Source organism: Pavona decussata, unplaced genomic scaffold, assembly GCF_977016875.1.
Source record: "Pavona decussata unplaced genomic scaffold, jaPavDecu1.1 SCAFFOLD_72, whole genome shotgun sequence".
NCBI lineage: Eukaryota > Metazoa > Cnidaria > Anthozoa > Scleractinia > Agariciidae > Pavona > Pavona decussata.
Window position 1 is genome coordinate 559,741 of NW_028145491.1, and position 16,261 is coordinate 576,001.

The 16,261-nt window shown below is 41.1% G+C and overlaps 3 pseudogenes; all 3 read right to left on the reverse strand.

The window, feature by feature from the left end:
• Positions 1–5,973: 5,973 nt before the first annotated feature.
• On the reverse strand, positions 5,974–8,035 carry LOC146476796 (bifunctional 3'-5' exonuclease/ATP-dependent helicase WRN-like; annotated as a pseudogene).
• Positions 8,036–8,501: 466 nt separating this feature from the next.
• On the reverse strand, positions 8,502–11,075 carry LOC146476797 (uncharacterized; annotated as a pseudogene).
• A 1,951-nt stretch (positions 11,076–13,026) lies between these two features.
• LOC146476798 (uncharacterized) lies at positions 13,027–15,800 on the reverse strand (annotated as a pseudogene).
• Positions 15,801–16,261: the final 461 nt, after the last annotated feature.

Sequence of the window (16,261 nt, forward strand, 5' to 3'; positions counted from 1 at the left end):
CCTCTTCAATGTCCACCAGAATTTGTGCTAATCGGGCTTCATGAGTTTCACTGTTATTCGGACCTCTTGCCGTTTTAAGAGCTTCAAACACGTCTGCGCACCGTTGGCGTAGTAGGGATGAACTTTTGGTGCTTACCTGTGAGGTACTGGATAAATTCTTCAATAAACTAGTTTGGGTCGCTGTTAGACATGAAACACTTCTGTTCTTCATAACCAGGCACATTACTACAGACGCTCTCGCTCAAAGGCACATGAGATGACTGCCAATTCAACTTTTCTTTGTTTTCAGTTCTTCCGCTTTCTCCTCGGCAAAGTAACATTAAAAATCAAATGTGCCGTGGTAGGGAAAATAGCGGGCTTCTTCTGGTACAATAATTCCTTTGCCTTCCAGTTCTTCAAAGATCGTTTTAGGGACATGGTACGCACCACTATGGTAGTTGGGGTGGGCTTTGCCATCACAGGTTTTTTGGTGTTGATTAAGCCCGAATCTGTCCTTCCAGTACTATCCACAGCGAGAACATCTAAAGGATTTGGAATATTGGGCAAGATCTTTTATGTAGGAGAAATGGTTTTCATAGAGGTTGAGGGAGTGCTTTCGTAATGGTGATGTGAATGGCGAACAAGTGTGGCAGTGAAATTGACTGTACACTTGGATGTTGACTTCAAACAACTTTTCTAGGTCGTCCAGTTGAGTGAACTTCACTCTATGAAATTTTTTTTTTCCCAACCCAGCTTCTCAGTACTCGCTTTATAGTGCTTGGTATCTCTCTAATTTCTTCATGTGACAGCCATTATGGAGGGCCAGACAGCGTAAAAAACACAGGTTGTCTTCATACGGTTTACCTGTTCTTATCTTTGTCTAGCGCGTTGATTCCATGGTTTCCGGTGATATAACCTAGTAGATATTTGCCACGACCATTTGGGTGATCGCGAATTTTCCACACGAACAAGGTAACATTCGTCAGGAGATCCACGGCCCATTTACAGTTAGGCCTCTGCTGGCGTATCCACTCCAGGAAATCGATGTAGTTTACTTGTTCATACAAGCACTCTAAATCGTCTTGATTGGAGTTAAAAAAAACGGTTGTTAAATCACCAGGTTGTTGTTGACCGATGGATGGTGATATTGGAGAGCTGCAGTCTCTGTATTACAGAGAATAAAACCAAACAAGAAATTCACTTTGAACACAGTAGGCTGGTCAGCAAAGATGTGGCTCAGTTCTTCACAGAGAGCAGTGGGACTTACTGTGGACAGGCGAAAATTATACCAATCTTGAAGTCAGTTTTGGCGGCCAAATCTGGTCAGGATTTGTGGCGAGTATTTTCTGTACATTTGGGCAATATCTGCTTCGCCACTTGAAACAAGGTTGGCTGAAATGAGAATAGGATCAGGATGCCAGCTAGCAATGGTACTCGTACTTGCTTGGTCTGACCTCTTTGAAGACGAATAGAATATGAACTGTATTTTATTCCAAGGATTGTCAGGCTCGACTCCTAACTAAAGGTTACAACACTCCAAACGGTCCAATTTCGCAAGGATTGCAAAGATTGCATAACTTCGCTAAAGGTTCACAGATCACCAAGGTGGCTACAAGAACACAACGCATTTTTTTGGGATCTCTCCCAGAAGGCTTAGCGCTCTGCTAAACCTTTACGTCATCGCATACACTTCCCCCTGTGGACCATGAAGAATGGTTAAACCTTCTATACCTAGCATCAAATATCGAAAAGAATTAAAAATAATAACTCAGTGAATATAGTCTCACACAAAAAAAACCGTTCTGTTCAATGTTCAGAACAGATAACAAACTTAATGTTTGTCTTGTAGTTCAGCAATCCACTGTCTTCCTTTTCACTCTCCCTTGACTGCAGCTGTACGCCACTCTCGATTTCCTCTTGCTTGAGCTTGCGTCGGCTGTTCCGGTGATTTAGGTACTTGCTCCTGAGGAGTTCCTTCATTCGTAGAACAGCTTACTTCCAGTGGGTACAACAATTTTAGTGGTCTCTTTAAGAGTCCACCTCTGCCCTCCCTTAGACTCTGACCTCAGCACCTTTACTCTGCCCATCCTTCCTCATCAGAAGGCATTCAGCGAGTTAGATGCTTTGATGTTTGCCTTCCTCTCCTGGGCGAAGACTCTACTGCCGGGTTCTGCATTTTCCTGCTCTATCTTCTTTAAGGTTGCTAACTCCTCCTTGAATGTAATATTCTGCACTGCATGAATGATTGTGCACTCTGCGCATTTCTTCATTGTCACTTTGTTTCTTGCACACGTGATCTCTTAAGCTCTTGACGTAGTGTAGACACAGACTGACTGCTCATTTGGCAAGGTTTGTGTTCTCTTAATCTGTCTGTTCAATCTGTGTGGTTGCCATGGCGACAGATTTTTCAACTTCGGGATCATCTTCATTCAGCTCAAGACTGGCCTGAGTATCTTCTCGGTTACTAGTTGGCCACTGGTTTTCCTTCTCCCTCATGAAAGCTGGGCCAGTGATCCATCGGGAATCCAACAGCTCTTGTGCTTTCATTCCTCTCGAAGCCTCGTCCGCTGGATTCAGTTTAGGCTCAATGTACTTCCATTGCTCAATGGAAGTTTTGTCCTGGATGTCTTGTACTCTGTTAGCAATGAGCACATGGAATCGTCTGCTCTCACTGCTAAAATAACTAAGCACCACTTGGCTGTCCGTCCAGGGATATTATTGATCAATTCTGACGCAGCTGTTGGCTTATCCTTACTGAGCACACAGCAGCAGTCAGGTATGGTTACTGGTTTGAGTGGCGCTACTCTAGACTTGCCCATGACAAAGGAGCAGTGAATTCTCTGGTTTTCATCATTCAGGCGCGAGTAACTGCATTGGCCATAGCCTTTGTTGGTTGCTACTGAGAAATGGTGGAGTTCTGTTCTCAACATACGGCCAAAATTTAGTGGCTTGTAACATCTGGGGATCGAGATGCTCCATATTTGCAGCAACTCTGCTCTCCACTTCGTCCACCTAACCTTCGCATCCTCTGGTATCGGTTCATCCCATTCTACGTCAAGGCGGCACAGCTCCTGAAGAATTGACTTCCCTTCTAACAAGAGTTGAGCAAGGAATCCAAGAGGATCGAAAACTGAGCTCACAGTTGAAAGTATTCCTCGTCTAGTGCATGGCTTGTCTTGCGACACGATGGTGAACCAAAAACAGCCAGTCTCAACGCACCACTGAACACCGAGTGCACGCTCTAAGGGAAGTGAATCGAGGTCTAAGTCTAATGTTTTAACACCATCTGCTCGGTCTGACTCCGGTATTCTTCTAATGACTTATTTCCTATTTAAAACAAACTTGTGGAGACAAAAACCTTCATAGCTGCATATCTGCTTAACATTCGCAACCAGCTCTACTGCTTCACTAACGGAGGGAATGGACTTTAGACCTTCATCAACATAGAAACCGTTGCGAAGGAAGTTTGCAGCAGTAGGACCAAACTCATTCTCGTAATCGTTCGAAGTTGACTACAAAGCAAAGTTAGCGCAGCCCAGCGACAAGGTAGCTCCAAACAAGTGCACAGTTATCCTGTACTGCTGAGGATCTTTAGTGGCATCGCCATCCTCCCACCAGAGAAACCGTAAGAAATCCCTCTGTTCTTTGTTTGCTTTGACTTGATGGAAGATACCCTCTATATCGCACATGAACGCAACATACTCCCGGCAGAATCTCACTAGTACGCCAGTCAGGTTGTTTGTCAAGTCAGGGCCTTGAAGCAGATTCTTGTTTAATGATTCATTTTCAAATGCTGCAGCACAGTCAAACACACCACCGATTTTGTTTGGTTTTTTTGTGGTGATAGACACCATGGTGCGGAATGTAGCAAACACTGCGCTTCCTTTCTGGTTTGACACTGGATACATCCTCTACCTTTGGCACCTTTTCGGCATATCCACTGTCTATCATCTTTATAAATTGCACATGGTCTTTGCGGTATTTCTGGTTGTTTCTTGATTCAAACCCTCTTTTAAGCTGATTGAGGTGGCAAAGCGCTGCATCCCTATTCAATATCTTCATTCTTCAAAGGCACTGGGAGCTCGTAGTGCCCATCTTTGCACTAATGGATCCCTTGCTCAGCAATTTGAAGAAACTTTCTATCTTCTTTGTATAGACCGTGCCTCTGTTTGAAAAAGAGTCTGCTTTTAAGGTACGAATGTCAGGGTTGTCAACTCTCCCGTATAATCACAGAGTCTCCAGATTTAGAGCCGTATCTCCCGGTCTCCAGATTTATCTCTCCAATCTCTCGAAATTTTGAGCCATATCTCCCGGTGTCCAGATTTATGTCTGGAATCTCTAGATTTTCAGCCTGATTTCTACAGATTTATGTCTGTAATCTCCCAGATAATTGACGAAGTTTGCTATTTGTTGTAGACTAGACTCCCCCCCCCCCCCCCCCCACCACTGAACCAGTGAATTTGGCCTTGATGCGACACCTCTGCAAGGTGCTTTGTTATTGCTGGCCAGGGAAGTCATATTCTCCATATTTCAAGTTGTACGAGGTTGACAGCCCTGGAATAATCACCTGCATTTAAATGTCACGTTCGATCCGAGCTTTGGTGCTTCTTCTTTTGTAAGCTCTTCTCCGCCTCCCGTTGTCACTTTTGGTGCTGTTGGTCCTATTGCCCCAGTAGCTTTGCGTTGATCTCGTCGTTTTCTCGTTCCAAACGGCTTGCTTCAAAATGCTTCTGGAGGAGTAACATCGGGCTTCAATGACCAAGTGTTGACCTCCACGCCGAAGTGCACACAAAGATTACAATAAACAAACATGATGCAGTTGATGATATGTTCGTTTAACCCTTTAAACCGTATGATCAAGATATGGTGGGGAGAAGTTGTTTAAATATCCAGCCAATTAATCTCGTGTGATCATGTTTATAATTCTCAAAACCACCATGTTTTTTACAAAGCATTCGTGCTGATCACTCATAGAGCTTAAAGGGTTATAACAGGCTCTACGTGTGGTATAAAATGACAAAATAAATAATTGTAAGTTGAAACTCTTTCACAAAATGGTATGTCACAAGCAGTCAAGATGCAAATCTAGCTACACTGTATTTTAATGGTCTCTTGTAATCAACTAGTCTCCTTCGCAGCCGTTATTAGGGTCGTCACGCAACGCTCCTCCCCACTAGCTGCGAAGGAGACCAGTAATCAACATGAGAACCCCTTAAATGCAATGCATAAGTGGTGAAAAATTGACATTGAATGTGATGACTTTCTCAGAAATGTACATATTTGTCAAGAACCACTCACAAAAGTTCTGGTTAACATTTGGCAGGGATACACTTCAGGAAACAAGGTGGATTATTTTAAAACAACTAAAATTTAACAGTGGAAATTTAAAGAACAATAATCCAGTTTTCCTTTAACAAAGGATATCTAAAAAGTTGTGGGAAAAATATCGCTGGAAGAGTGTTAACACAAGAATATTGTTTACAAGTTTGTTTCAGATAAATGATGGGAGTAATATATTACATGTAGCAAGAGTCTCAGCAAACATACAAAACCTGTTTAATTAAAGGCATGTTTATAGCACAGTTATTGGATTGTTTCTATGGAAATAACATGTCAGAAGTATCAAAAACTGTGTTCAGCCACATATGCTAAGCCAAAACCAGTATTAAGTAACTGTAATCTTAACTATCAGCCTACAAATGTTGTTGTTAGAGTAATCCATTGTGTAGCTCCAGAAAATGTCCATACTCCCCCCACAGAAGGGATTGGAAATTCCGGAGGGGTGGGCGGTCTCAAAGCCCCAAATATGTAAGTAAATGTATGAAGCTTGACTGGAATTTCCAGAGAGGCGGGGAAGGGGGGGTCTAAGGAAAAATCCATCCCATGGGGGAGGTATGGATATTTTTTGGAACTACACATTCTATTGCAGCTGCAAATTGAAAAATGTTTTTAAATGTTGTTTGAAACCACATTTCAGACATTAACCAAGGGTCATACGGAACTTTTAATTTCAGAATATTTTCAGAATAACTTCAAGCATATTGCATTCTTTTCACACTTTTTAAGGGCTGTAAATGCAATAAGTTGTACGAAATAACTCCAAATGAGAGGATCTTTGTTGAGCCCAAGGAAAAGACCTCAAAAGTCGCACTTTTCACAAAATGAAAAATTACGAATGATGATTTTACTTGTGTTTTCTCATTTCCTGTGAAATTTGACATTTATTTTCTCGGGCTGGTTTATCACCTTCTATCAGTGGGTAACACAGTGGTTCTCAATCCTCCAAACCACAATTACAAGAGGTAGAACAGTTGTCACAACATAAATGTGCAGGATCTTTGGAATGACATACCACGTCAAAATAACTGAGCAAGTGTTTACGTCTACATTCCTTCGATTTAATATAAGCTCTGACATCCTTTTCAACATGCATCAGCTGCATTCCTTGGTACAACAGGAAAGCTGCACCATCTCTTCCAGCTCTGTCACTCTCTTGCATGTAAAATTCAACATTTTTAGCTGGACCAAAATGTATTGTTCAGTGGACTTGCTTACAATAAATGCCCATGCCAAAAGCAATTGTTGCAACTAATTAAGAATTGATTCATGCTTAGCGTGCGTATATCGAGTTATGGATGCATGCGCATTTGGAAAACAGGTTTTGTTTCCTGATTAATTACAAAATTCTTTGTAAAAAGAAGAAAAGTGATTTCTCATATCGGTTTAATCTAAACGTTTCATTAAACTTTGACATGCTCTTATAAATATACATTTTTTATGGTGTTGTCTCTCAGTAAAACATTTTTCATAACATAGCGCGCGCATGCTTCCCCTATCTGACTTGCACGGGTCATCTGATGGATGCACGGCCGTGCATATGTTGAGAAATGTACCGTAATGACGCCAATAGTAATTAGATTAGGATGCACACGCACTATGTTATAAAAATGCGAATAGGTCCGTGATCACTCTGGAAGGATGCAAGGGTGTGGTCCTTGTTTAACTGTGGGGTGCAAAAGTGTAGCATTTCTAGTATTAGCAACACAGCCTTTGGATCTCTTTCTTCTGAGCTATAGATTTTGTCCCCAAAGAGGGTCTTCACTGTTGAGTACATAACGGCACATTGTTTGATAGTGTGTGTGTAAATGATGGTTCTGGTTGCTGCTGAGCCACAGTCTTTCACCTCATCGGCTATCCAGAAGAAATACTCTGCAAGGCTAGCATTTTCCCCATGTATTGTACAACATAGGCTATGTTCTCTTTCTTTGGGTTTTCATGAACAATGTGGGAACCATCCGTTAGCAGCACTTCAAATATTGTGTCCCTGGTATCCTTTGTGGCTGTGGCAGTAAATGCAATGAATGGGGTCCTTAGAAGAAGGGACCAGAACTCGTGCAAATGCAAAAACCTAGAGCCTAGAATGGAAAATATACTTGTATAAATATGTAACCTAAACGAAATATTGGCCAGCTAGAACATTCAGTTTTTCCAGCTAAAGTGAGTGAAACAAGCGTTCTACTTTTTTAATTTACACGATGTAAACATGAGACGCCAACGTGCAATAATTTTAACAACATCGCTGATGTTAATAAAACTTTGCTTATAAGCTGAAATAAATGATGATTCTTACCCGCAATAAAGAAATGGAATAAAGCTTACCAGTGGCAAATGACATGTCCCTCATCAACAGCGACAGCTCTCACTGAACTTTTGTAAACATCGCTCGCCAACTTCTTACACCATCTCTTTTCACCGAGCCAAGACTCTGGTGATCCATACACGATTGAATAACTTCCTTTTTCGACTGATCTATATCTTCATTGGAACAAATATCACTAGGTGATACTGCACTTGTTCCAAGGGATGTTAAGCGGCTGACTTGGTCTTTCATCAGGTTAACCAGTGGCGATACAACGATGACAATGTTCGTTTCACGAGATGGTTGCACATGAGAATACACAACAGGCAAAGCCTGAAATAATACAGACTTTCCGAAACCAGTCGGAAGATTCACGAAAACATCGCATACTTTCCTCAACGCATCTTCCGCCATATTTTCCCACGCGTTAGCGAGAGATCCACAAAAAAACTCGCGAGTTACTTCTTGGAATATGCAAGGTGAATTGTGATTGGTCGCTAACTTTTGACGCCACGGAAATTTTTCTCAGCTCGTTTTCGCAGACATTATTTTTGGGCGGGAGAGAAGCCACCACCAGAAATATGTCTGCTGTTCGCAGGCTAACACCTCCAAAACAAAGATTTCACATACACGAAGGTAAACCCACACATGGTCTGATTTCACAACCGGATGTTGACATCAGGAATCTTTTCGAAAAATATTCCCCCTTTCAAAAACAGGGAAAATTTGCTTAACTGATAAATTATATTAAAATTAGTATCCCACTTGCCCTTGTGTTGTTGTTGAATACTTTATGGTTGCTTTACAAGATATGAGAAGTATTTCATTGAAGTTGATCCCCACCTCCCACTCTCTCCCTGCTTGCTTGATACAAATGGCTTAGAGTTCCTAGCCTGACAAGCTATTTTGACTTAAGTATCTATTTGACATTTCCCGTTTGTGTTTGTCAAGCCACTGATGGAATTCAACAATATTCAAATACCTCAGGGGAGACCTTTTGATCTCAGGAAAGCATTTGTGTCATCTTCCAGGTACTTTTCTGAAAGGATCCAAGTGTACTAGATCTGCAACCTTCTCCTTTGATCTTTACGAGAATCAGGAGTGGGGTGCTGCACAGAAGTTGGGTGAATACCAGCAGACACGTCATATTGTTCCTTTACTTCTTTGATGCCATTAGTTGCCTTGCAGACTTTACTGATGGACTGGACAGTTTTGTTGGGTCCCATTCTCTGGACAACAGATTTGCTCAAGGCATTACAAATTTCTTGGGCTACATCATCTTCAATGTTGTTGCCAGCATCACCCTTCCAAATGTAAAAGAAACCCCATTTGAACTCTTCTGACAGGCGTGGAGTTAACATACACTCAATCTGTGCAATGGTAACAAACATCTCCAGTGCATATTTGCTGTATGCACCCATGGATTTGAAGACAGAGAGAAGTAACTTTTGATTGACAAGGGTTCTTTCATCATCTGCCTCTGCTGCAGTGTCTTTCATTCGCAAAATAAGGATGGCGAGGAAAATAAAGCACAGGGCTTAATTTTTAACATAATCATCTCCATTCGTGTTGGCATTTTTTTGGAGGAGATACAGAGCAATAAATTTACCAAAAATATCATCAAAATATTTCTTCTTGTTCTCCTCAGTTTCATGGGAAATGTTTGCTTGGAACTTGTTAAGGGAGGGAACATCCTCAACACTTCCCATTCCGAAGAAGCTAAGAGCTGCGGTTACTATGTATGCCCTTCCAACAGTTCTTCACTTCCTTCATACGAATCCAGGACTTTGCATGGGGTGGCATTGCTGCGATTAATTTCTCTCTGAAGTATTTAAGAGTTCCAACGTGGTTTACTGATTCTCTCTTGTGAAGAAATGAATAAGAGTATTGGAGCAATTATGCTTTTGTATGCCACATGACTGGTTAAATGGGGAACAATGCTCAAAGCGATCCGATGGAGTGTGGGAGCCTGAGAGCAAATCCTTTGCACCCGTAAATCTAACACAGGTCAACTGGTCACCAGCAAAAGCTATCTTCATTTCTCTCATGGGATCATCAGGGGTATCTGCCATGTGAGCATTCGTTTGACCAGGTGCTGCTGGTCCCTCTGGCACTGCTCTATGATATTAAATTATTGAGACAATGAAAGATAAAAATCAAACAGGTTTACAAAATGTTTAAAATTAAAAACACAGCATATGCATTGCTGTATGTGTTGCTTAATAATCCCTGAAAAAAGGAAACATACGCTTTTGTTCACGAACAAGGATTGAAATTCATAACATTTTGATCTTTTGTGTATACAAAAATATTTAGAGACATAGCCTCACCTTTTTTGTACATCCACCCTCTATAACCAACTGTTATGACTCGCTTCAAAAGACCAAGTTCATGCCATCTTTCGCTCATAAGGATCGAGTACAAAAAGCTGTACTTAACCTGAAGATCGGCTGTTATTGAGTCTTTACCAGCGACATTATTCATAAGGGTAATAACGAAAGGAATGTTCCTTTCCATTTCATCCCAAACGCTATCAAAGTTGAATTCCTTCAGACTTTCGTGGTAGTTACCATATAAAACAGAGCCATCTGAACGTCTGCACAGCTTCTTACAGGCTGTACTCACCTCCTCGCTGATAAGTAATCCTATCGCGGAAAGCACATTTGGACAGTGTTTCTTGATAATTCCTGCGGCATTTGACGGTGGCATTAAATTCAATGCTCCTATGATTTGGTTCACATTGATTAGATGCTCCTGCCCACAAACTTCAGGTGACTGTTCGGTTCCTTTGGCATTTTTTGGCTTAAGAAAGGACGAAGAATCCTTTTCCATGGGTTCCTCAATATCTCCTTCATTGTTTTGCGTCGGAGTTTCGCCAAACATTAGCTTTCTAGCGGAGAATTTTCCATGCGTCTCGGTTGCCGCACGCTGGAATGGCTTTTAATAAGATGGCGATAATTCAGGGCAACCCTTCACTGAACACCTTTGTTCCACTTCAAGCTCGATTTGAATATTTTGACTCTTTTGTTTAAAGTGGCTCACCTTAGAGACAAATGCTTCACACTTCCTACAAACCAACTTTGTACAGCAATCTTCGTCACTGATCATAATGTCGCAGGTATCATGAATTTTTGCAGGAAGGTTTTTGCCAATGCAGCTTTTGCTAAAAACCCCTGAAGGATATGACGGCTATTGTACGCACCACCACAAAGCCGGCACACCGAGTTCCGAGCGTGTATTTTTTTGGGAGTTGACTGCTCCATAATTTGAACAAAAAACTAGCGATATATTTGATTCACAAAACTCACAACTCATAAGCCCGCTAAGTTAATTTATTTTTTGTATTTTTGCGGGGAAATCCTATGACCAATTAGGATAAAGGATTTATCTGCGGTTGCATAAATTAGCGTTTCACGGCAAATATTAGATAAACTTCTGACCAGCCGAATCCAGGGTCTTTTCCTGCCCGCCCCCCACGAGAAGGGGAAAGCCCTTGGAAGGATGTTGGAAGTCGAATTTAGGGCGTGATCTTCCAGGAGGGTTTCTGACGTCGCAACAGGATACTCATGATACTCCATCCCAGCAAGGTTTCGACTGTTTAGGGCTCTTCACTCTTGGCCTGATTTACTTGCTTTGGTTTGATTCCGTTTGGACAGTACAACCAATCAGCAAGGCGATTTCTAAACCTTCCCCATATGGCGGAATCTTATATCTAATCTTGTTAAGGTGTGGCCACTTGTCGACTATATCTGGTGTCGGAATTTGATATCGTCTGGACGGAATACTTTGTCTAGCTACACCTTTGGTAGCTCAACTTGGGCTCGTTTATCGAGACGCTTCACTATCAAACCTTCGACTCTTCGTACGGATAACGTCTTGCGACCAAGCATGGTTCTCAAATTCAAACTGGTTTCAACACCTTCTATGCCAAGTGCATGTTGCACTTGTGTGGTGACGACGGCGGTGTCACTTGCGTCATCCAGGAATGCATACACCTTGACTTCCTTATCTGGATTATCCTCACGGAAGAGCACAATTTGAACTATTCAACAGTTAATTATGATGCTAGCAGAGTCTGCGATCCAGTTGCGCGCTACGCTTGCTGCATTAGAGTTTGTGGACTCTCTTACAACCGGCTGGCTTTCACTTGGCATTTCCCTGCTACTAGGGCTTGCTGAGAAGGTTGCGGCCTGAAATCGGACTGTGGATTGTCGCTTGACATAAAAAGGTGACGGAAATGGATGAATTGTAAATATGATGGACCCATCAATTCCTGAAAACAGATGACGGCAGTTAATGTCATGGTAACCGCTCACCGTTCTGAGATGCGCCTTCCCAGAAGGCGGTGTGGCCTGGTGGCCCCAGGTTCTGGTCCCTTTTCTGACCACTAGCTTGCATATGTTTTAGGGTAGTTCCCTGTTTAAATCTTCAGCCATGCTTTGTAAATAGCCAACTGGTAAGCCTTCCTGCCAGTTGTGATTTTTAAAGAGTTTCTATTCTGTTTGTTTAAAACATTTGATTACGCGGCGCCACAAGCTTCTAGCTTAAAATCTAACCGTGTATAAATGAATTTGCTTTGCTGGTTTTACTTTTTTATTTGCTTAACTAACCTTGTTTTTAACCATGCATGGTAGCTACTTTGCTGCAAACATGAGCTGTGCACCTGATGCAAATAAATATAACGACCCCTGGGTACTAGTTCCAGATGAATGTCGAAGTGACTCTTTAACATTTCCACTTATTTAGTCACAGAGATTGTCACAGCAAAATCATCTAAACACCCGTTTGGTAGTGTAAAAAAAAATAATAATAATTGAACTGATCAACTATCCACCTGGAGAATAATTGTACTGACATCTCAGACGCCACTGTGCTTTCGCCGTACAACATTTTAGAAATATTTTCCCTCCCCCCCCCCCCCCCCGAGTGACCACGTGACCTATATGTTTTCCCATCAGTACTTTGGTGCTCACAAAGCTGGTGGACATCATGAATAAGGGCTATTCGTTATTTTATGTGTGTTCAATTCGTTAATTTCGTTCTGGTATGCTTGTGAAATTATTATGACTGTTTAAATATAAAGTGAAACAAATTGCACCTTTTTAAAGTGCACCTAACCCGTAATTTTTTTTTTCACTAAAAAGTTCCTTTTATTGTCTGGTTTATTCCCTTGGAAAACTTTTTTGATTTGGTTACATTAAAGAGACACTTTGTCAACAAAATAGTAAAAGTGAAGGTGTCTATTCTTAAATACAGGAACAATTTACCAGCGTTTTTGACTGTCTTGGCATTATTTTCCGAAGCGATTGAGACTTTTGATTGATTTTTTTCAATATATATATTTTACTGCACTTAAATTACATGAAATGCTGCAGTGTAATCCCATTGAATGACTACTGGTTTGCATATCACACGACAAACTGCTCCAAAGCTATTTCTTTTCTTGGTTTCTCAAAGGAAGCAGCAAGCAGTGCCGGAATGCTTTCGCGGACGTCCTGAATAGAATTTTTCAGTGCCTGTAGGGAGTCTTCATATTCACGAACCTGCGTGTTAAGTAAAGCCTTCGTATAACCTTAAGATAAATAAGTGAGCATAGATGATTCAAAAATGAATTCATTCATGATGTTTCTATGGTGAAAAGCGTTTAATATGTCAAAATGTCAGGAGTTACCATAGTTTGCCAAGGTTTTTTCTCCTTTCGCACTGAGTGCTCACCCTTCTTATATTTTGGAAATCTGATAGAGTAGCAGTGTCTTCCCTCTCTGGTTGTGGCATGCACCCAGTCACTGTTCTCATTATAATGAAGGGCAGCTAAGAGCAATCTGGAGAGCAAACAAGAAAATGTTAATCAATCACTTGCAACATTGTGTGAGGAGTAAGAAAATGAAAGAAATAATAGTAGAGAAATAAAACTTTAAATTACTCTTATTTCATACAACACCGGCTAACATGGCCAAAAGCAATATGCTTGGGTACGAAGGCAATGTCTAGACTGTGCAGAGCTTTGAGCGAAGAAGTCTGATATCTTGGAAATATCATCCTGTCGTCTTTTAACAGCGACTTGCTGAAAAGGATGTCAGTAAGTTTTTTAAAAACCTTGAATGCTATAGATCAGAGGCAATTGGCAGACAGTAACAGATGCAGCATTTTTCTCGCCCAAAAAAAGGTGAGGATAGCAGAATGTTGCATGTGTTTCTTACAAGGCTGTAACCGTTCTTTATCCATCTCATCTTCGTCCAAAGGACCATGCTCACATTCAGGGTAAAGGTCATCGTGTCCATCATGAACATCCTGGATGTGGTTTGCTACTGATGTCCACATAGCTTAGAGCATGTCCTTGTTTCCCTCTGGTGCAGTAGCAGCCACACAGTAGAGGTGATTCACAATGGACTTCCTCCAGAACCCTGGATCCTTGCAATCGTTTTGTTTTGTTATTGCGTCAGTCCTCTTACCAATACCTTGAAACACATCAATATTCTCATTTGTTAATGAAATGAGACAAAGGTTCATATGGGTAAAACAACCTGTTCTAAGCGATGTTACCCTCATTAAGTTGCCTATTTTTCAAGTTTAGGTCCAAATTCACGTGCCTTTTGCAATATGCCAAATGCTGTGGTAGTGAGTTGTTCCTTTTGGCTTCTTGTTTCTTATGTACGCAGCATTTTGACAGTTCCGATCTGTGATGATGACATCTAACTGGAGATTCTTGCTGGCAAGGAATCTGTCCGTACTAGAAGGCCTTCGTGTTCACACCAGGAACTGTTTCGTACCTCATTTGACTCAGGAAAGAAAACAAAATTTAAGGCCATTTACATGATAAAACGATGGTAACTGTCTGTAATATTTAGGTCAGCGCTTACTTCAACTTGTTCACCCTCCATATTAGTGACCTGAGCTTTCTGAACAGCCATCTCCTGAGAGCACCACCTCTCCCTCGAGACTGGACATGGTCTGAATGAGGTAATTTCTTTGGTGCTTGTAAAATGTTTGCCTGCTAAAGCACTCCACCTTCAAGGTCTTAAGCATTCTGAGAGACTCTGATATCATGCTACCCGAGTACAGAATGGCAGTGGATAGCAAAAGATTCCCCAGCAGGTTTCGGTCCAATGTTGGGCTGGCCTCTCCACCTCTGGAATAGCTTCAGTTTGTGCACTTTTGTGTAACGTGGGTCAGCATCCCTATAACTTTAAATACTTTGGCAGAGGCAGGCTCGGTACAAAGTGGACAGACAGCGAACAGGTTCATCATCATAGAGTGGAAGACTATGTATTTTTTTTTTCATTTTATGGGGCCACGGGTTCTTTTTCATCATCATCAATTCTGTAATTTAATAAAAGTTCAAGATAAAATAAAATCTAGCAGGAAGGAAAAGAAAAAATAACAGCTCAATGATAAGAACCAGGTTTGTAAAAATACTGTATTTAAGTTGATCATTTTCAAATCCATCAAAGTCATCCTCCTTTTCGTCAAAAGACATATTAAAGGAAGGGATATAGTCCCTGTCTCTCATCGTCCTCACTGCAACCTCCTAAATTCTTCAGTGGGCTGCACACAGGTGTAGAACTTGGAGGTATGGTGAGTAACTCTCACTGGATTGTCATTTCTTTGGTAGGGGATTGCACTTGCATGCCTGCTGAGAAAATTTATCTGTTATCAACTACTGAAGTCGTAAAAACCGCTATTTTGATATTTTGAATAGATAATTAAGGGATTAGTGTGTAATGAAGTGTCATGCTGAGTCGGTGGGGCGAAGAAAAGAATGTTTGGTTTAATGCACAGATCTGCTCGAAAGGTCAGCACCCAAATCTCTTTACAGTGGTTAAATTACCTTATCACCACGGATAATCCAAACAGTTATTTCAAACAGTTCAAACACTTTTCACATCTTTAAGCTACAGAGTAAACCAATTTAGTTAACATTGAATTGCCATGTCTTTGAACCGGAGTTCTGTTGCAGGAGCGGGTTGTGGTTGCACTGTGGCATCAGACAATGCCACATCTTTGTTTGCTTCTTTTTGCTGGGGTTCTTCAGCGGCTGCCTTGACTGGTGCTGGCACAGATGTAGAGCAACTCGCTCACTCATACTTGTTGAATAACTGATACAAAAGAAGCAAAACATGTATGCAAAGTAAATTATTTAAATTTTTTTTCTTAAAACCATTGAATTCTTCAATAAATTTTATTACCATTAAAAATTATACTTACCCATTAACTTCCAGTTTTGTATAGCTCTGCCCTTTCGTGATCTCTTACTAGTTTTCCCAGCCGTTTTTTCTGTTTCCTCGCTTTCCATTGTTTGCTTATGCACTTCTGACAAGGCTTTCTGCTGTGGAGTTTGAGGTTAAATCGTTGGTACATCACTGTCTGTCAACTTTTTAAAACCATTTCTCGCATGTATACACCCTTGAAGCAGTCTGATGTGAAATGAGCAGTGCAAATTAGTGAATGTTTTGTCGGCTGTATAAAATCGGATCGCTTGACTTGAACAAATTTAATCCACTGTTGCCGTAAATTTAAGTCTCTTGGAAACATATGCATGGTTTGATTGCCATTTCTTGATGTAAAGAATTTACATAGGCTTTTAGCTAGATAAAGTAGTTACTTACCTGCATTGTATTACTCTTGTAGGAATTACAATTTTCT